Source organism: Panthera uncia, chromosome B1 (genome assembly GCF_023721935.1).
Source record: "Panthera uncia isolate 11264 chromosome B1, Puncia_PCG_1.0, whole genome shotgun sequence".
In the NCBI taxonomy this organism is placed as follows: Eukaryota; Metazoa; Chordata; class Mammalia; order Carnivora; family Felidae; genus Panthera; species Panthera uncia.
In genome coordinates, this window is record NC_064811.1 from 189,335,054 (window position 1) to 189,356,565 (window position 21,512).

The 21,512-nt window shown below is 35.1% G+C and overlaps 1 long non-coding RNA gene and 1 other non-coding gene across 2 annotated transcripts in view; both read right to left on the reverse strand.

The window, feature by feature from the left end:
* The window catches only part of LOC125923468 (uncharacterized), a 280,311-nt gene that overhangs the window by 109,347 nt on the left and 149,452 nt on the right, over window positions 1-21,512 (reverse strand). The gene's annotated exons all lie outside the window — the stretch shown is intronic.
* LOC125924050 (U6 spliceosomal RNA) lies at window positions 658-764 on the reverse strand. The gene has a single exon (XR_007458237.1). It is a non-coding gene; the product is annotated as a U6 spliceosomal RNA (small nuclear RNA).

The following is a 21,512-nucleotide window of genomic DNA, read 5'->3' on the forward strand; positions in this document are numbered from 1 at the left end:
GTCATTACCCTGAATTTAATAAGTGGAATAAGGTAAAACCAGACACCCTAGAACAGCAGAAATTAAAGGGAGTGGCAATCTCACAGGCTAGCACTCTCTTGGCACTGCCAATGGGGGGTGAAAACTCACACAAACTCTTTAGAAAACAGGTTGGCTTTACCTACTAGAGGCAATGATGCAACTCCCTATAACTTACTTACTGGCAAATCCCTCCCAAAGTGAGTTCAGATGTACTCAAGACATGGGCAATGATGATCTTAGCAGTGTCATCTATAATAGCCCCAAACTAGAAAGAACTCAGATGCCCATCAGTCAAATGGATAAACTGAAAATGGCACATTTATATACTAGATACTATAAAGCAATAACAATGAAAAGCAACTACACACAGAGCCAACAAACATAACGCTAGATAGAAGAATACACATATACTGTATGATTTGATTCATATAAAGTTCAAAAAAAATAAAGTTCACAAATCAGCCAAAGTAAAATACAGTGAGGAGTGATATATTCTTGTAAAGTAGGGATGCAAACCTGGGGTCTGAAAATACAAAAAAGAATTTATTATTTAAAAAGTCAAAATAGAGATTATTTTTATTTTATTTTATTTTATTTTATTTTATTTTATTTTACTTATTTACTTATTTATTTTTTTTTAATATGGAACGCTTCACGAATTTGCGTGTCATCCTTGCGCAGGGGCCATGCTAATCTTCTCTGTATCGTTCCAATTTTAGTATATGTGCTGCCGAAGAGAGCACTAGAGATTATTTTTAGACAGAATAAAGGCTAGTACTGGTTGGGAGGAATATCACACAGCACTTTTGGCATAATGACACTATTTTTTTTTCTCATGAGACAATGGTGACAAAGGAGTACACATTAAAATAATTCGTTGAACTATGCATTTAAGCCTTACACATTTTATATATAACTTATATTGAACAATAAATTATCTATAAATAAAAAACATGAATTTTATGGGAGACTTGCCTTAAAAAATTCTTCTTAACTATGGTGTTATATCTAGCTATAACCTATGCTTGGAATAATTCAGCTCCTTATTAATAAATTTACCAATATATATGAAGACTGTCCATATTTCTGTATCCAACTTTACTTCCAAATTTCATGTGACTATAAACAAGTTTTAGTGTTTAAATTTCAAAGAAGATTTAACGAAGAACCTTTGTGTAACTCATAAACATATTTCTGGATGAAAGATATTTGTCCTTAAATCTTTATTTGCAAAGTTTGAACTACTGAGAGACCTATACGCTTCATAGTCTTTAAGCTACCTAACTCAAAGTTTTAGGATAATTTTGTTGATCCATCTACTCATCGTTTCAACTATCCATTAACTCATTTGATTATTCAACAGATGGTAACTGGACCACCCAAAATACTAGTACAATGTATAAACTCTGTAGTACAATGTATAAACTCTGTATTATTCTTCAGTGCATCTGTTAGTGTATCTGAGTAGTATATTCATTACACTACAAGAACAGAGAAGTTGGGGCAACTAATCTACCGGGGAGTGCTTTTCGGTGACGTTGCGGTGACCTTGATACTGGAAGTGACCGTTAGGTCTAAAACTGAGTTATTCACCTAGAGAAAGATTTCTTATGCCAGTAAAATCCAGTTTGGAAAAGAATCAGAACACTACCACAAAACGGTGAAAAATACACCTGTGGAAATAGCTGGGTGAATTACTGTAAATAAATCCTTTTGCTCCAATGAGCTCAAACACTGCTTAAACTCAGATGATCAAAATGATCTGGGGGCACCTGGGTGGCTCAGTCGGTTAAGCCTCTGACTTCCGCTCAGGTCATGATCCCCCTGCGCACAGATCAGAGGGCTGCATAGGGTTCTGTGCTGACAGCATGTAGCTGAGAGCCTGGAGTCTGCTTCAGATTCTGTCCCTCTCTCTCTCTCTAATATGAATAAAGACATTTCAAACATTAATAAATAATGATCCAGAACTACTTTATGAAGCAACTACTTTAGATGTCATATATGATTATTACAGTTGAGATTTAAAAGAATACGGTCAGCCAATAACACCTCATTTATATAGAACAAAGATCTCTCTAACCAGATGTAAATGCATTATGTATACATCTTACACCACCAAACATTTATACAAAAGGCAAATTCAACCAGGTTACAGGCACTAAAAAGTAAGTAAATAGAACGGCTTGAAAATTTCTAGTTAGCCAAGTGCAATTCAATTTGACAATCTCAGGTTTGTTTTCTGTGAAGAGGGATAGTTGGCTTGTTGGGAATATTAGATCTCTCAGTTTCAATACATTAAAAAATAGTTCAGCTCAATATGAACATTAAAAGATATGAAAAACTGAAGAGAGTTTAGAAGAGACTACTAGTATTTCTGGGCGGCTGAAATACAGAGAATTTATGAGGAATGACTGAGGTATCCGAGAAGGTTAACAAGGAAGCAAAAAAAAAAAAAAAAAACATTTGAAGGACTCTGGCTGGGAAGTATGGATTTCTCTGACAACTCCACAGTGGAAAACTTACCTCTATGACTATTAGTTACTGAGTGGAACATGTAATTACAGTAAAATTATTCATTATAAAAGATTATTAGTTATCACAACAATTGCTAATTACTAAATGATCTTTAAAATGAATGGCCTGTCTAAATGGTAGTTAAATCCAAAGGACATAATTTATGTAGCTGTTATTCAGAAAACTATATATATATATATATTTTTTTTTTCTGTCTATATATACAAAATGAGTAATAGATTTTGCTTTTAGAGTAATATCGAGCTGGGCAGACTTACAAACTTATTTAAATTCTATGACCCATGAATCTCTTGATTCATACAGAGTACAGGGAAATAGCTCCTGAGACTACCTAATATGGTTCCCCTTGATTTGGGAAGACAGAAGCTTAAAAAGACAGTCTACATTTGTCCACATGACATATGAAGTGAGTTTGGAACTTAGATTCCACAGTGGAGAAGAAAGGTCCGTCATTAGATATTTTTGTATAGAAGCTGGGAAATCCAAGATCAAGTTGCAGGCAGATTCTGCCTCTGGCAAGAGCCCATTTTCTGATTCAGAGATGGACTTCTTTTCACTGTTTCCTCCCACAGTGGAAGGGGCAAGCTAGCTCTGTCAGGGCTTTTATAAGGGTACTAATCCCATTTTTGAGGGTTCTGTCCTGAAGACCTACTGCTCACCTCAGCAAAGACCAAGACCTCATCTCAACTACCTGCATGTTGAGGATTAGGCTTCCCCATATGGATTCTGGGGGGACATAAACATTCAGTCCACTGCAAAATCCATCTGCTTAAACTGGAACATCTAAAACGACAGAAGCTACCAAAACCCAATAAATCAGTTTGGAATTATGCCAACCTTTTTTTAGTTAAGTTCCCAAATGTTTGAAACAATGTAAATTTAGAAGTATTCTGAAATGAGAAAAATACTATTACCAAGTCATGTTTACCTTTTATATATGACTGCATTAATTCAAATAATAATTTTTAATTTTTGATTAAAAATAAAATTTTAAGATTCACCTACACAGAAAATACCAGTTATGCAACGTGAGGAGTGTTATTTAGTCGTAAAGCTTTGCCATAATCTTGGCATAAGCGCTATTTTTTATTTTTACTTTTTTAAGTATGTTTTTTTACATTTATTTATTTATTTTTGACAGAGAAAGACAGAACACAAGTGAGGGAGGGGCAGAAAGAGAAGGAGACACAGAATCTGAAGCAGGCTCCAGGCTCCAAACTGTCAGCACAGAGCTCGAAGCGGGGCTCGAATTCACAAACTGTGAGATCATGGCCTGAGCCGAAGTCGGACACTTAACCGACTGAGCCACCCAGGCGCCCCAACACTATTTTTTGTAATTCAGATAAATATATTGACATATACTTACTTAATTGTTACTCAGATCTGAAATTTTGAGTTCTGAAATTTTAGAACAAAATTCTTTTGTCTTAACACAGGCCTTATTTCAGTTAAAGGATATGAAGATTAACAATATTTTACACATAGGACCAGGATGTTGGCCAGTTTAATTTGGAATTATTTCCTGAGCTCCATTTCAGCAAAACTGCATTGATTTTGCCCTAGCTTATTCCCAAGATTTAGTTGGATTCTCATTTTTAAGAAAAAATATTTTCAAATGCAGTCATCAAATATCAGACTATTTCATTACAAAACTTTATTTCAAAAATATGTCTCTATTCAAAGAGTTGTTTATATCATAAAATAGTTGCTAGCCAGAAGAGACATGGTTATTTTTAAATAATCCAACTTCACATATAACCAACTAAAATAGCATACTACTAGACCTTCCAAAGGGAAAAACAGCAACCCAGCACTTTACCAGCCATATGTTTTGAATGAAGTTTAGAAAAGTCTGCTTCATCTGTTAAAGTAGATTCCTTCTTGAATTATCAGAGAGAAGTTTGATAGTTCATTTCAAACGTCTTTGGTGGATTACAAATAAAGAATAGCTAATGCACATACTTGGAAAAAGAAAAAAGAGAAATCACTTTTGGTTGTTTTTTGTTGTTGGTGTTTTTTTTTTGTTTGTTTTTGTTTTGTTTTTAATCTCTTAGTGGCAGTTCTCTAGAATGTAAAAGCTTAAGATGGGTGAAAAGGAATTATAATAAATAAACCCAGTATCTTAAATACTGAGGTTGATGCCACACTATTAGTCATTATCTCTTGGAAGTCCAGTCTGAGTTCTTGCTTTCTAGAAGCGTCTGAGAGCCTACAAGAGTACAGTCCCCTGTGGATGCTAAGCAAGTAACTGATGAATGAAGGCAACTTGGTAACTCGCAGAATCAGAAGAGAGAGATCGTTACGAAATCTCACAATGTGTCCGATTCAACGGTTCAAGATCACAAGATTAAAGAATTTTTGACTCGTGAAGAAAAAATACTCAAGAATAATCTACCTTTATCAAAAAACAAACAACAGGGGCGTCTGAGTGGTTCAGTCAGTTAAGTGCCCAACTTCTGCTCAGGTCATGATCTCACGGTTCGGTTCATGAGTTCGAGCCCACATCGGGCTCTGCACTGAGCCTGCTTTGCATCCTCTGTCTCCCTCTCTCAAAATAAAATAATATTTAAAAATAAGTATAATTTTTTCCTAGTGTGTGCTTGAATAATCACGCACAAAACTGTTTATACAGAACATAACATACTTGTCTTGCGTGTAACAGTGTGAGATAAATGCTCCGGGGTACCTACCTGCCAAAAACAGATCTTGGACAATCACAACTCCTGTAATTCTCAACATCAGAACCCTTCTTCAGCATCTAACTTGCCAGAATGCAAACCTACTGCAAGATACAGTTACCATGCTATAATTAGCTCCTTTGTGCACCGGACATAAAACAGTTTGTCAGTTCAGTTAGGCACTTACTTAATAAGCCCTCCAAGGGAGAAGAGTATAGCAAAAAAATTTGAATGAGTAGAAAACTGAAAAAAAAGTACAGCCAGAGCTCCAAGTGGAAGAATGAAGGTTGGAGGCAATGGACTTCTGGAAGATCCAGGCAGAGAACTGTTTCATTTTATCTGTCTATGCATCTCTGTATGCAAATAGATAGTGGTTCAATTCAAAAATTTTTTAGGGGCACCTGGGTGGCTCAGTCGGTTGGGCGTCCAACTTCAGCTCAGGTCATGATGTCACAGCTCGTGAGTTAAGAGCCCTGCATCGGGCTCTGTGCTGACAGCTCAGAGCCTGGAGCCCGTTTCGAATTCTGTGTCTCCCTCTCTCTGATCCTCCCCCGTTCATGCTCTGTCTCTCTCTGTCTCAAAAAAAATAAATAAATAAACGTTAAAAAAAAACTTTTCAATTTTTTTTTAAAAAAAGGAAAAATATTTACAAAAAAATTGTAATGTATTTAATATCATGAGAAACTCGGTACTATTAATTTAACCTCCCACTGAATGATATCTAGGGTTGTAAAGGTATTTGTTGGTCCAAAACATAAATCGGGAAAAAAGCAAACAAACAAAAGGCACCATCTTGTGAGGTTCAAGCTAACTTTTGAAGTGTGTTCTAATTTGGTGTTCATGAAAACATGCCCAATCCTTTGCTTGTTTTTATTATATCACGTACACATTTTTATGTGTTCTGTTATCAAGTAAACATACAGTTTTGACAAGTCAAATGATGCTTTAAGTCTAGTAACATCCAGCTGCATAAATACAGAAACTACTTTCAACATTTGGCTGATTCTTATGGTATTTACCGTAAAACTTCTAAAAAAGTGCTTCCACAGCTGTTCCCTAGTTTCTCAATTCAAAATACCATGTAGGTACCTTCCTAGTATGAAAAGGGAGAATTAGAGCTTTCATAGTACACATGCACACACGCACACACACACAGGTTCCCTCTCTTCCACCTCTCAAAAGACCTATCACCATTTTAAGTTAAAAAAAAAAAAAAGAATTTAAGGGATGTTCTCATCCCTTAAAAATGTTATTTATAACTGAACTATGGACAATATTATGGAATATATATAAATATGGGTGTATATGTGTAGATATATGTGCATATATCTGAGTAGATCAAATTTCTGAGTAGATTTCTTCATTTAAGACATCCTAGTTTATTTCGTGTATGTGTGTGTGTGTGGGTTGATTTGTCTATGTCCTCACCACTAATGCCTTCTAAACGTGACAGAAATGTAGTTTCATAATGTGGTCAAAGACATAAAGCGTTTTTCAGTCCCCTTATTATTGTTGTTACTGTTGTTGTTATTGTTAATTCTATTTTTATTTTTAATGAAATTGTTCCAGTTTGACTGTGTTTAAAGCATGCTGCACAGTGTCATTTTGAAATCCACTTATGTCCACCTTGACACCCCCTAAACATCATCCTGAGAAATACTTTCATTTTCCTCCTATGTTGAAGCTCAGAATCCTGCAGCTCATGTGTTTCTCTTCATTCATTCATTCATTCATTCATTCATTTACTCATGCTTAAAAATATCTTCCTCTCATCTTCCAAGAACACGTACAGAGGATGAAACATCTTTTTAAATTGATATATCATTCCAATTTCATACTTAATAGTTTGCTGGGGTACAGAATTCTAGGTTGGTGATTATTTTACCTTGTAAGTATTCACACACTTTGCCATAGTCACTTACACCCCAGTATTGTTGAGATGTCGGGTAACCACCAGCGTGAAACCTAATCTTTTGTATGAGATCTATATTTTCTCTGAAAACTTTTGTGATTTTCTCTCTCTGGTAGTCTGAAATTGCAGTAATGTATCATGAGGGAAACATTTTCCCACTCATTGTATTAGGTGCCCAGTGTTCCTTATCAATCTAGAAACTGCTGTCCTTCAGTTCTAAAAAAAAAATTATATAATTTATTTCTTGGTTACTATTCTTAGTCACTATCACCCCTCACCCTCCTTCCATTATACACACGTTTGGTTTTCTCCTCCTAGAAAGACAATGATTTGGTATTAAACTTCCTAAATTGATACTCCAGTTCCCTTAATCTCTCTCTCCCTCTCTCTCTCTCTCTCTTTTTACCTACCTATTATTTTTATTCTACTTTCTTAGAGATTTCCATTTTTCACTTAAAACTGTTTCCTCCAAATTTTGGCTATTCTGTTTTAAATTCTCAAGAGCCTTTTGTTCTTATGAACATTCTTTTTTTTTTTATAGCACCCTATTTTGTTCATTGGATTCATTATCTACTTTTATAATTTTTATTGCCTTTTAACAAAAGATGTTATTCTATTCCTGACTTTATCTCTGTTTCCTCTAATTTCCATTTATCTACTTCCTTTTTTGGGTGTATATTTTTCATTCCTCAGCTACCCTCACATGCATGATGATTATTGGCTGTTTATCCTAATAAAAAATACAGCAATATAAAACCATTGGCAGCACAGGATTTGGAGGCGGAAGGATATATAAATTGGTTGGACTACACTAAGGAGGGAGCTCAGGAGAAGAAACTGAGCTTGGAGAATGAAAAAAACCTAAGGGCCCATCGATGGATGAATGAATAAAGAAAATGGGGTATATACACACAATGGAATAACCTCAGCCACAAAAAGAATGGAATCTTGCCATTTGTGATGACAAGAGTGGGTCTTGTGGGCATGATGCTAAGTGCAGGAAGACAGACAGAAAAAAATAAATACTGTATGATTCTACTTACATGTGGACCATTTTATTTTTTATTTTTTTTTAATTTTTTTAACGTTTATTTATTTTTGAGACAGAGGGAGACAGAGCATGAACAGGGGAGGAGCAGAGAGAGAGGGAGACACAGAATCTGAAGCAGGCTCCAGGCTCTGAGCTGTCAGCACAGAGCCCGACGCAGGGCTCGAAGTCACAGACCGTGAGATCATGACCTGAGCCGAAGTCAGATGCTTAACCGACCAAGCGACCCAGGCGCCCCCGTGTGAACCATTTTAAAAATGGGGCAGTGAAATGGGTGAAAAGGATAAAGGGAAGTATAAACTTCCAGATATAACATAAATAAGTCACGGGATATAATATACAGCATAGTGCCTATAGTTAATATTTGAAAGTTGTTTAATAATATGGTACTGCATATTTGAAAGTTGTTAAGAAAGTAGATTTAAAAGTTCTCATTATAAGAAAAAAAATTAACTATGTATGGTGAATAGTTAACTAGACTTGTTGTAGAGATCATTTGACGAAATGCATAAATCTTGAATCATTTGTACACCTGAAAATAACATAATGCTATATATCAATTAAACACTAATAAACAAAAATAAATCACTACGAAAAATGTCTATAGATCTGATATACATAATATATAAATGATAGATATAAAACATGAAGCCACATATATATAAATATATAAAATATAAAGGCAAATATATTTGAATTTGACCTGAACAAAGTTACTTAGCCGAGAGACAGAGAGAGAGAAAGAGAGAGAGAGAGAGAGAGAGATTGAGAGGAAGCTGTGGTAATATGGTAAGTTGAGCTGAATTTTAGATAGGTTTTGTTAAGGATGTCTGAGAGAGAGCTAGATGAAGGAAGAACAAAGCAGGCAGCTGTAAATAAAGATCTGCTAGGGGCGCCTGGGTGGCTCAGCCGGTTAAGCGGCCGACTTCGGCTCAGGTCATGATCTCGAGGTCCGTGAGTTCGAGCCCCGAGTCGGGCTCTGTGCTGACCGCTCAGAGCCTGGAGCTTGTTTCAGATTCTGTGTCTCCCTCTCTCTGACCCTCCCCCGTTCATGCTCTGTCTCTCTCTGTCTCAAAAATAAATAAACGTTAAAAAAAAAATTTAAAAAAAAAAAAAAAAAAAGATCTGCTATACTTGTTTTAAAGTGATGGCTGAGGGGCCCCTGGGTGGCTCAGTAGGTTAAGATCCAACTGTTGAGGGGCGCCTGGGTGGCTCAGTCGGTTGGGCGTCCGACTTCGGCTCAGGTCATGATCTCGCTGTCCGTGGGTTCGAGCCCCGCGTCAGGCTCTGTGCTGACAGCTCAGAGCCTGGAGCCTGCTTCAGATTCTGTGTCTCCCTCTCTCTCTGACTTTCCCCCGTTCATGCTCTGTCTCCCTCTGTCTCAAAAATAAGTAAACATTAAAAAAAGAAAGAAAACACATTGTGCACAGTGTTCTTCCTCTATGCATTTTTATTGCATTGGACATGGAAATTTAAGAGTAATAAAATGAAATCCCAGCTCCCCAATATGCAGTCTTCATCAGTGATGATATGAAAAACTATGGAATGAGGTTCAATATAACATATTGGCTATAAGAAAAGACGACGTATCAGAATAGCAAGGTTTGAACTCTGGTGTTAGTGCTCCTAAACTGGACAAAACTTGCTTCTTCTGTTAAAAGCAGCAAATAAAATGAAGTGGCTTTATAAGGCCATGATGAGGAAAAACACGAAGCACTTAACACAATACCTGGCATATACTAAATATCCAATAAACTTTAGCTCCTATAATAATGATAATAATGGCTGATGTTTGAGCTTACACTGATCCAGGCCTCACCAAATGTCATACTGTCTCCTATTTCTAAGCTGTCCATTTCCCTGCAGGAAACGATTTCTTGTTTGATTTCCATCTACTGCTGTCATATAAAAGTGGTATTACACGATAAGATACATTGCCCTATTTCTGTATTTGAGGTATTTTACACTTTCTACATTACTGATTAAGAATTCCAGAATAGGGGTGCTTGGGTAGCTCAGTCGGTTAAGCATTCGACTCTTGATTTTGGCTCAGGTCATGCTCTCACAGTTTGTGACCTCAAGCCCCACACTGGGCTTTGTGCTAAAAGTGGAGGGCATGCTTGGGACTCTCTCTCTCTCCCTCTGTCTCTGCCCCTCCCCGACTTGCTCTCTCTCTTTCAAAAACTAAACAAATGTTAAAAATTAAAAAGAAAAAAAGGATACCGCAATTGGACAAAGAAGACATACCTCAATATGCATTTAATAAATCAGGACTTGCTTATAATAATATAACAATTCTGAAACTCAAAGAAAGCAAAGGGAGGGGCGCCTGGGTGGCGCAGTCGGTTGAGCGTCCGACTTCAGCCAGGTCACGATCTCGCGGTCCGTGAGTTCGAGCCCCGCGTCGGGCTCTGGGCTGACGGCTCGGAGCCTGGAGCCTGTTTCCGATTGTGTGTCTCCCTCTCTCTCTGCCCCTCCCCCGTTCATGCTCTGTCTCTCTCTGTCCCAAAAATAAAAAAAACAAAAAAAAAAAAAAAGAACAAAGAAAGCAAAGGGATATTTTCTTAATGACGTTTCTTCTATTAATTGGAGAATAGTCACTCTGAAAAAGGGAATAGTATAACCTTTATGCATTTGATTAAAACATTTGAAACATTTAAGGGGTGCTTTTCTAAGTCAAGGGTACAGAAAAACCTTATGTGGTTATTTGTCCATTTCCCTAGAAGTAAATAATTTGTTTTCTGGTGTGTGTGTGTGTATGTGTCTGTGTGTTTTGCTAATAACTCTCTTGAAGATACCTAAGCATGCTTAGCATAAAGGATTTTCATTATGAGTATGTCACTGAAAACCACATCCAGATAAAAGTTTTGTTTTGATTATTTTAAATTTATTGTTATCAACTTCTGATCATTTTTCTAAAAGCTCTACAGGAAAAAAAAGAAATATGTTATATCAGGAGTGATAATAGAAACTCCGGGCTCTATTTCAATCTCAAGTGTAATAAGACAGTAATGGAGAGGATTTTGGTACAATGGTGAATTGAACACAAATACTTTCTTTTCTGCTGTCAACTCTAAATCTGCTTCTTTTGATTCAAATTCCTGCTGGGCTTCTTCTAGGTGGGTTGGACACACAGGGTGGAGGGGATCTGAGGGTGACAGATGATAGCCCACTAAGGAAACACAGCAGACAGAGAAGGGAAGGGAATTCAGAACAAAGAGAAGAAGCAACTAGCAAAATAAGAACTCTCACATAGACAAAAAATAATTTTAACAGAAAACTGACAAAATTACTAGCAGGATTCACCTACAAGACAAACAAAACAAAACAAAGCAAAATCAAATGTAAACAATAACACTAAACCATAATTTTCCAAATAATCATATGAAATCATTTTTTTTTTCCAAAAAATCCCATGCATCATGGGAGGGGGGTGAAATTCACTGGGCTTTCTTATGGAAGAACTCTATCAAAGTATAAAGAAAAACATGATAGAAATCCTCAGGGACATGGCAAAATGATATGATTTGGAAGTCTAACAGGTAAATAACAGGCATTTCACAAAACAGGTAAAAGATAAACAGAAGAGAGGCATTAATTAAACAAATACTAGGGGAAGATTTCCTAAGTTGAAGGTTTGAGTCTGCAGGTTGAAACAGCTCAATGCAGTCCAGACTGGATTGATGAGAAAAATCCCCACCCAGACATAAATGAAAATTACTGAGCTGTGAGAGTAGACAGAAAATCTTACAGGCATTCAGGGAGACGGTACAGGTTGGCTAAAGATGAAAAGACTCACATGCTGGTTATTCTTTGCTACAGTGAAGCCAGTAGGCAGGGGAACAGCATCTACAGTCTCCTGAGGAAATAGCACTGCCACACCTAGAGTCCTGACCAGAACAATACAGTTTTCCTGTCTGAGCAAAATAAAGTTTTAAAATGTAGACGCTGTAAAGTGAACCACACGGACACTTCATGGAGGAAAGTAATAAAGAACAGGGTAACCAAAAACAGATATCCTGGAAGAGAGACCCCAAAAAGGTAGAGAAAAATAATCAAGGGTTCTGAGTCTTGTGTCCTAAAACACACGCACATACACACACATACACACACACTGATGGTGCTCTAAAAATGTATAGTGAACTCTATAGCCTTCGAACGTGTGTGTGTGTGTGTGTGTGTGTGTGTACATGTGTTCTATGTCTATGAAATAGTTTACGTGGAATTAAAAATAAGATGAAAATAGAGAGGAAGATAAACCGTAAGAGACTCTTAAATACAGAGAACAAACTGATAGTTGCTGTCAGGGTGTTTGGGGCGGGGATGGGCTAAATGGGCAAGGAGCACTGAGGAGGACACTTGCTGGGACAATCACTGGGTGTCATATGTAAGTGATGAATCACTAAATTGTACTCCAGAAATCATTACACTATATATTCACTAACTTGGATTTAAATGAAATTTTAAAAAATAAAATAAAATAATAAAATGAAATATCAACAAAACAACAACAGACTAAATTTTCCTTGGATTAAAAGGAAACCACTAACTCGCAGGAAATTAATGAAAAGTCTGACAAATTCTACCTAAACTGATGAGACAATGAAAACTGTCCTGACAGCCTTAAACATTAACATTTAGATGTTAAAGATTTTATTTTTAAATTAAAGAAGAAAGATGGAAAAACGAGACATACAGAAGCACCTGGAAAGAGAATTACGAATACAACAAAGTAAACAAGATTAAATAAACAAGGTTAAAACCTGAAACTGAGATATTTAAAAAAGAGCAGAGAGAATATATAAAGCTTAAATGTGTTTATAAGATAAACACTTTATAAGTCTGATTAGTATTTTTAAAAGGGAGAGGAACTAAATAGACATACTAGGGACAAGAACAGATAAATATGTACAAATATGGGACAGATTAGAAGTAGAAGAAAATACTATTAATTTAATGCAACAGATTTGAAATGTCAGAGAAAATGGATGGTTTTATCTCAGTTTCTAATATTACCCAAGAAGAATTAGAGCACTTGAATAGTTCTGTTGCTAAAGAAGAGACTAGGAAAGAAATTAAATATGTATCCCTGAAAATGGCATTAAGAGCAACCAGGTTCACAAATGGCTGATACAATCCTTAAAGCAGCCATCACTTCGATTTTTCTTACAATGTAACTGAGCTTAGAAAAAGAAAGCTCTCCAAATCGTTTTATGATCTATTATAATTTTGATTAAAAAATGAAAACTTGGGATCATTCTCACTTATTGTATAAGCAAAACTGCTAATTAAAAGATTAACAAAAAAGAAATGGATTAACAAAAAACTAGATTATTACCAACTGAGATTTATTTTGGAAATGAATTTAACCCACTTTGGTGTATGAACTAAGACACTTCTATTTAGAGTCAGAACAGATTCTGTCATTGTTGTAGTTACTTAAATTTATAAGATAGTCTTAAAATTTGTACAGAAAAACAATGTCAAAAATAGCCCTGAAAATAGTGTTATGTGTCTGTGTGTGTGTGTGTGTGTGTGTGTGTGTGCGTGTGTGTGACAGACAGATTTTCCTTACAAGGATCAAGCCCATACTTTAAAGCTACACCATATAGATATGGGGATATCTAAAAACATCAATGGAACAGAAGAGAACACATAGGAAAAATTCCCTGTATAATTAGTACATGACAAAATTGATGTTTTCACTCTGTGGGAAAGGAAGAGATTCTTTAATAAACTGATTGCACAACTGATTCTTCATATAAAAAGAAATACAAATGGACACCTATCTTTTAGCGTATACAAAATTAAGTGTAGGATAGATTAAAATGAAGTATGAAAAATGAAACAACTAAAATCATGCAAAAATGTATTTAAAATATGAAATATCCCTCAGCAATGAAAACAATCTGTAGCTACATCCATAAAAATGAACATATTTCATAGACAAAATTGCAAACATAATATGCAGAACAATATACTCTGCCTGGATCCATTAATATGAGAGCCTCATACAGAACTACATAATACTTTGTTCAGGAATATGCATATATGCTTTAAAGCTATACGCAAAAGCAAAAGAATCAGTAAAACAAAAATGCAAGATGTTGATTTTCTTCATGGAGGGTAAAGGTGAGACATGACTGGGAGACAATGCTAGAGTAATTAAGCAGCTAGGGTATACATGGGTGTTCATTATATTCAAACATTATGTACATATTATATATCAAGTACATATGTTATTTACTTAAGAAATATAGGCACTCTTTACTTTATCTATATATAATAATGTATTGCTATACAATATAATATGCAGAATATAATACATTATTTATTTATACATTATAACTATAATATATTGTTACATATATGTAATGTGTCTTATAAACATTTGGAAGCTTATATGTATACTCTAGGGATTGGGGATAAATTTTTATAATTTTTTAATGTTTATTTTTTAGAGACAGACAGAGAGAGACAGAGCATAAGTGGGGGAGGGGCAAAGAGAGAGGGAGACACAGAATCTGAAGCAGGCTCCAGGCTCTGAGCGGTCAGCACAGAGCCCGACACGAGGCTCGAACCCACGAACCATGAGATCATGACCTGAGCCTGAGTCAGACGCTTAACCAACTGAGCCACCCAGGTGCCCCGAGGATAATTTCTTAATCAAGGATGGAAATACCCAAGTTATAGTAAATATATTTTGTCTAAGTAAACAATCTTTTTCACGTGGCAAATGATGTCATAAATGCAGCATGTAAACAATAAATTTGGGAAAATATATTAAATGTACAGAGAGTATATACACTAAGACTTTTCAAACTGACCAAGGTAGATAAATAATCTAATAGAATAATGGAGAAAAGACAGGAATAAGCAATTTGTAAACATCAAAATGATTATCCATTTTATTAAAATATATCCAAATCCATTAGCTGCCGAGTAAAGATAAAGTAAAGCAAAATGAGATCACTTTCCCCTTATTATCTGGCAATTATTGAAGGAAAGGTAAACCTTTGCTGGCAAATACGGTTGAGAAAATGTAGTTTTACACATTGCTGATAGAAATTATGACAACCTTTGGGAAAGTAAACTAGAAGAATACCTTAAGTAACTATTTTCTTTGATTCAGAAATTCTACATCTGGGAAAAGATTCCATGAAAATAAAAACTCTGTTATGGAATAAAATTTCAACACTTTTATTACAGCATTGTTCCTAGAACAAAAAAAAAAAAAAAAATGGAGACAAAACTGAATGTCCACAAAGAAAGTTTAGGTTGAGTAACTCACAGCTCATTCACACAATGGAATATTACACAGCCACTGAAATCACAGTAAACCAACTGAGTTGGAAAGATTTCTACAACATACGTTTAAGGAAGAAAACAAAAATGCAAACTCATACTGTAATTCTACTGTTTTATAAAACTTATTTTAAATCCTACTATATGTAGGCTTTATATGTCTACTTTATACATGTTTATACATCAAGAGACTAACATGGAGAAAATTATGAAGGAATATGTATCAGGTTGCCAACATAGCTAATCTTTGGTGCTAAGAAGGAATAATGTGGGTATAGAACAGTGAGAAGAGGCGCAAAGGGTAACAGAAAATAAATGACAATCCACACTAAAAAAAAAAAATCAAAGTACTGTGTATAAGGTGACCATATTTGAGGTTTTATATAAAATTATTTGTGTATATAGTGCAATTAAAATACAGTAGTAGAAGAGGGTGGCTATGTGTCTTAGGATAAAATAACTTTTCCTCTATTGCCTAACAGAAATATAAATTTAAAGAATGATAAAAAATAAAATAAAAAATAAATATAAATAAAAATGGTTAAGTATAGAAATAATCCACAATAGGAAAACAGAATAAAAAGTGGGGAATTTGGGTCTTAAGCACTGGAAGTACAAGAAGGATTTTTGGCAAGATCAGAATACATATTTCATTTACTTTCATCGATTCTATCTATAAAGTTCAACTCCTATAAAAAGTATTCTGACATTTCACGTGCTGAAACAATTCCATTCAAACAGAGTGACCCAAAAAACCACACACACACACACATGAAACACATAGAGATGATTTATAACAATTACAGAGAAAACTTGTCTCAAATCTCTGAAGGAAAAGAATACATATAATCTAACTGCAAAAATTAAATATCATAATTATTTTTAATTAATGGAAATTAAGAGCTGTTACTTTAGGTGTTTTTAGTCAGTTCTCTTATTATCATAGCTGATCTCTAATTGTTCAAAATTTATACCACTTCTCTGATTAACATCACTTAACTAAGAATTTATTCATTTAGTTTCAATATTAAACCTTTCCATCAATTTTCTGTGAAAAATTACCTAGAAATTCTCAATCAGTATGACAGAGATGTTTAGTTGGTTTTCTTTTTCAGAATTGAGAAATGGAGTTCTTTATAGTTATCCATAAGCAACAATGTAATAATTACTTTCTCTGTTATAATTATTATTCCTCATTATTCCTCATCTAAACACTGAAGTATAACATTAGGTAATTTTCAATAAAAGCAGCCATAGTCTTCACATATCCCGTGGTTTAGAAGAGAAATGGAAAGGCAGAGAGAGGTGTGCGTTTGAGATGTGTTTTCCTGGTACACAGATACGAATAATAGAAGTATTGTATAAGTTCGTTTTAGGGCTTAGAATGCTAACTATTTACACTGACACTGATGTATAGCTATCTAATTCTGAATTCTTCAAAGGTATGTTTGAGGCCTCTTTTCATCAGTGATTGGACACTTGACATTTCCTGGATTACACACAAACACACACACACACACACACACACACGCACACAGGTGTGCAAATTCTGGATCCCCCTTTTTTTTGTTTTAATTTTTTCACTGTAAGTCTTTATTCTCACTTCTACTTGGGAGCATCAAATCCACTCTGTTATATAAAGCACAAACATCACTGAATTAGCGGAAAAAAGAGCTTATGTGTCTTTCAGACATTTGGAGCGAGTTGATTTTAAGAAGAAAATTAAAGCTTGTTCCACTGTCCATTTAATGGATGACCTAATACCATTGACTTGGCCCTTTGGATTTCAACTACCCTGGGTGAATGTATTGGGCTTCCTGCCAAACCTAGCATTTTGTCTGACAAATGCTGATTATACTGAACCCTAAATACTCAGAGATCCTCAGATCAATCCTGTTAGGCCAATTTTATTTTTTAATGCATCAAGATAAAAATTATCTTCTGAAAATAAGCCCCTGACTAAAGTTCTTACTCAGTTTAGGTATAAAGAAATGGTATTTTGTGGTTATATGTGGCTCTGTATAATTCAGGGATTATTCTTCTCTCTTCCCATACATGTTAGACTAAGCCTCAATATTGCGGTGGTGATAGGCGTGAGTCACCGAAAAAGGGTCCCAGCACTCTGAAAAGGTTTCCTTAGCTGTAAAAACAATATTCTGGAAGATTATTTCCTCGGTGACAATGCCTGATCTTTTCATTATAAAAATATTGCCATAAGTACAGTAACTAAGAGAATAAGAAGACAAACATGCAGCTAAAATATATATAAAGACTTTTAAAAACTCAACAATAAGAAAGTGGACAATTTGATTGCAAAATGGGCAAAACATCTGAACACACACCTCGCCAAAGAAGAGGTACAAATAAGATGGCAATTGAGCATAGGAAGAGATACTTAACATCTTAGGTCATAAGGGAGTTGAAATTAAAACAAAGAAAGTTGAAATTAAAACTGAACACCTACCAGGAAGGCCAAAATCCAAACCAGAGACAATACCACCAAATGCTGTGGAGGATGTGGAACAACAGGAACTTCTATTCATTGCTAGTGGGAATGCCAGATGGAACACCCACAGTGACAGGCAGTTTGGCAGTTTCTTAAAAACTAAATACACTCCTACCAGCAACTACTCTCCTTGGTATATACCCAGGTGAATTGAAAACTATGTCTATACAAAAACCTGCACATAGATATTTATGGCAGCTTTATTCATAATCGCCAATGGCTGGAAGCAACCTAAATGTCCTTCAGTATGTGAACAGATAAATAGACAGCGGTAGTCTGGACAATGCAGTATTATTCAGCACTAAAAAGAAATGTACTATCAAGCTAGGAAAAGACACGATGGAGCCTTAGATGCATACCATGATATATAAAAAGACAAGCTGAAAAGGTTAGCTACTGAATGTTTCCAAGCATGTGACATTTTGGAAAAGGTAAAACTATGGAGACATTAAAAAGATCATTGGCTGCCAGGAGTTAGAATGGAGGAAGGAATTAGTAGGTAAAACACAGAGGAGTTTTCAGGGCAGTGAAATAATTCTGTGTGATACTATAATGGTGGATACTTGGTATCAGACATTTGTCTAAACCTATAGAATGTACAACACCAAGGGTGACTTCTAATATAAGCTATGGGATTTGGTTGATAATGAGGTATCATTGCAGGTTCATGGACTATAATCACTGCACCACCCTGGTGGGGTATGTTGATAAATTCGAAGGCTACAAGCATTGAGAGAAGGAATAGTTAGGAAGTCTGGATTTTCTGCTCAATGTTGCAATAAATCTAAAACTCTAAGAAAATAAAATCTACTTTTAAAAATGTACAGTGACTTTTGACTGACATTTTTCAATATTTAAAAAAAAATATGGAGGCTCATTCAACAACCAACACTGCTATAGTTTTTGGTTATAGTGTAATACAAAGGATCATGTTTCTCAATTAATAAGTAACCAGTATGAATCCTATGAAATCACTGGTTCCAAATTTTTGACCTTCACAAAAGGCAATTTAGTATCTTAGAGAATTCAATAAAAAGAGCACTTAAAAACTAGTGTTACTCTGACAAATTTAAGTATCTGTTCATTTTCTCAAGTCCATTTTCTACCATCCCCTGGATCCCATTTCCTTAGACCACTTATCGGTCTTCCAGTATTTTACTTGAAATTTTCTCTGTAGATTACCAAATACATATTTAATTTCAATGTATACTGAAGAATATGAATATTTCAATCTCACATCCATTTCCATTTTCTCACTAACTTAAAATTTTTTTGATGCAGAGACTATGTTTTCTCTGTATTTCATCATCTATATTTCCTAACTACTACTCTCTGCATATAGTGAATAGTTAAAAAAGATACTTTGAATGATAATTGATGGCTGTATCTTAAGGAACCATAGCATTATTCATTGTTACTATTTCTTGCCTCCAAGATAAAGTGACACCAAAAAAAGTTCTCCACAAGACTGGAGACTCATTTACGGCCTTGACCAATCACCTGAGCCATGCAAGTGATAATCATAAAACTCTTCACTCTGAATACAGCATCTGCCTACTACTAAAGAGGGCACACAGAACATTCCCTGTGCTGCCCAAAGGCTGTTTCTTGACATCTGGCAGCAATCTCTCTATCCGTGTTTTGAGGCCAGAGGGTGACAGTCGAGAGAATGTTTGACAAGAGTGTACTATCACCACTTGAAATCTGTGCATGACGATGATGGGAATATCGAGACCATCATGGAAATATAATAAACCTTCGCAGTAAACATTTCTCCTGACTGTGAAATGATATTTAAAACATGACAATTCTTCAACTACTTGGAAGAAATGTATTTCAAATAGAAAGTAAGCAACATGAAAGTCCATTTATTATAAGATAAATCTTATAAATGATACGTAACTGGACTTTCAAACTTTTATCTGTAACACAGGCAATGCACAAAAAATATAGCTTAGAGATTTTAACCTATTTTCCGTAAACTCCAATTAAGAAGTGTCTCCTAATGTATTCGAGTTTCTGTACAGTTTGTTAAAAAGTGAACACTATAGTGTTTTAACCACAGGCTGGTGTTCTTATATATTTAAATAAGACGGTATATATTTAAACATTGCAACTTACCCTGAAACTGCTGCATTATCCCCTTTGCACGGAACTACTGTATCTTTTATCGAAGGAAAAGGAATGTTTTCTACCACTCAAACATCATTTCCAGTAAGAAGTATGTTAATGCTAGAAAATATTTTAAGGGACAATTAACATAAAATCCATTAGCTATAACCCACTACATCCCAGAGAGAGAAACGCATACGGAGAGTAAACAGTGCGCACAAGTGAATGAACGTACGGCTTTGTTGAGTCAGTGCTTTCTGAGGGCTGGATTGACTTCTGGCTCTGCCTCTTAACTCCACTCAGTCTCTGTCAGTGACCCTTGGCCGTCTCTAGCTACTCAAGCTGCAAACAGACTAAAACCAATTTGTTTTCCTTATGTTTTTAAAGCCACTAGCCTGGTATGCTAATTAGAAATAAATCGCTTGACCCATAAAAGAAACGGCAGGAAACCTGAAATGAAGGCATTATCCAAAACTTCACGCTCCTTAGTGATGCCATTTTAAATATTTCAGACAGCCTATAAATAATTAAAACCTCACCACAGCAAATTATGTCCTATTATGCAAATAAATAGCCTCCTCCCCGGTTTCATTAAAGATTCTAAATGACAAGCTGAGCAGTTTAAACATAGCAAGGTATTGCAGTGAGGCGAGAAATCTTTCAATATTTTTTTTTAATTCTTAGCGCCAAGTTTCACGTGGATTTTTACTCTAACACTTTAATTTGCATGAGCAAATAAACCTTTAATAAACCTTTTGTAAGTGGAGGAAATGCATCATTTAATTAAATTTGATTTGTTGTGAAACTATTGTGCCTCATGAATATTGAAAAGCCACAAACTCTATCTGTTACTAAAAAGAGTACACTATATTAAGTAAGGGAGTGATTTTCAAGAAATTGCTAGTCTCTGAGAGACTGAAAATAGAAAATAATCAATAAATGTTGTGGACAAACTTTTTAATAAAAATGACAGGTCTGCACATATATAAATTTCAATAGCATGCCCACATTTAGCCCCTTCGTGTCAGGTTTTAGGTAAAATTTTTAAACCAATGACATAAAAAACAGGTTAAGTATGAACGTCTCCAAATTCATTCGTCAAAAATTTTCAGTCTTATTTTCTGTTTCTTTAAGGTATTTTCTTCATATTAAACGAACCCCAAGGTTTATATAGTAGGATACGATTACTGTAAAACACTGCAGGGAAAATTAAGAAAAAAATATATATATATTAGTTTAAAAATCCTTTACCTATCATACAGAAATGCCACTGAATAGACAAATGAGCCCTACTCAAAGTATATAAATATCTTTTCCCATAAATGATTAAAATATTACATTCTCTGAAGCATATTCTCACATTCTGACTGTAATTAAAACATAATAAACACCAAA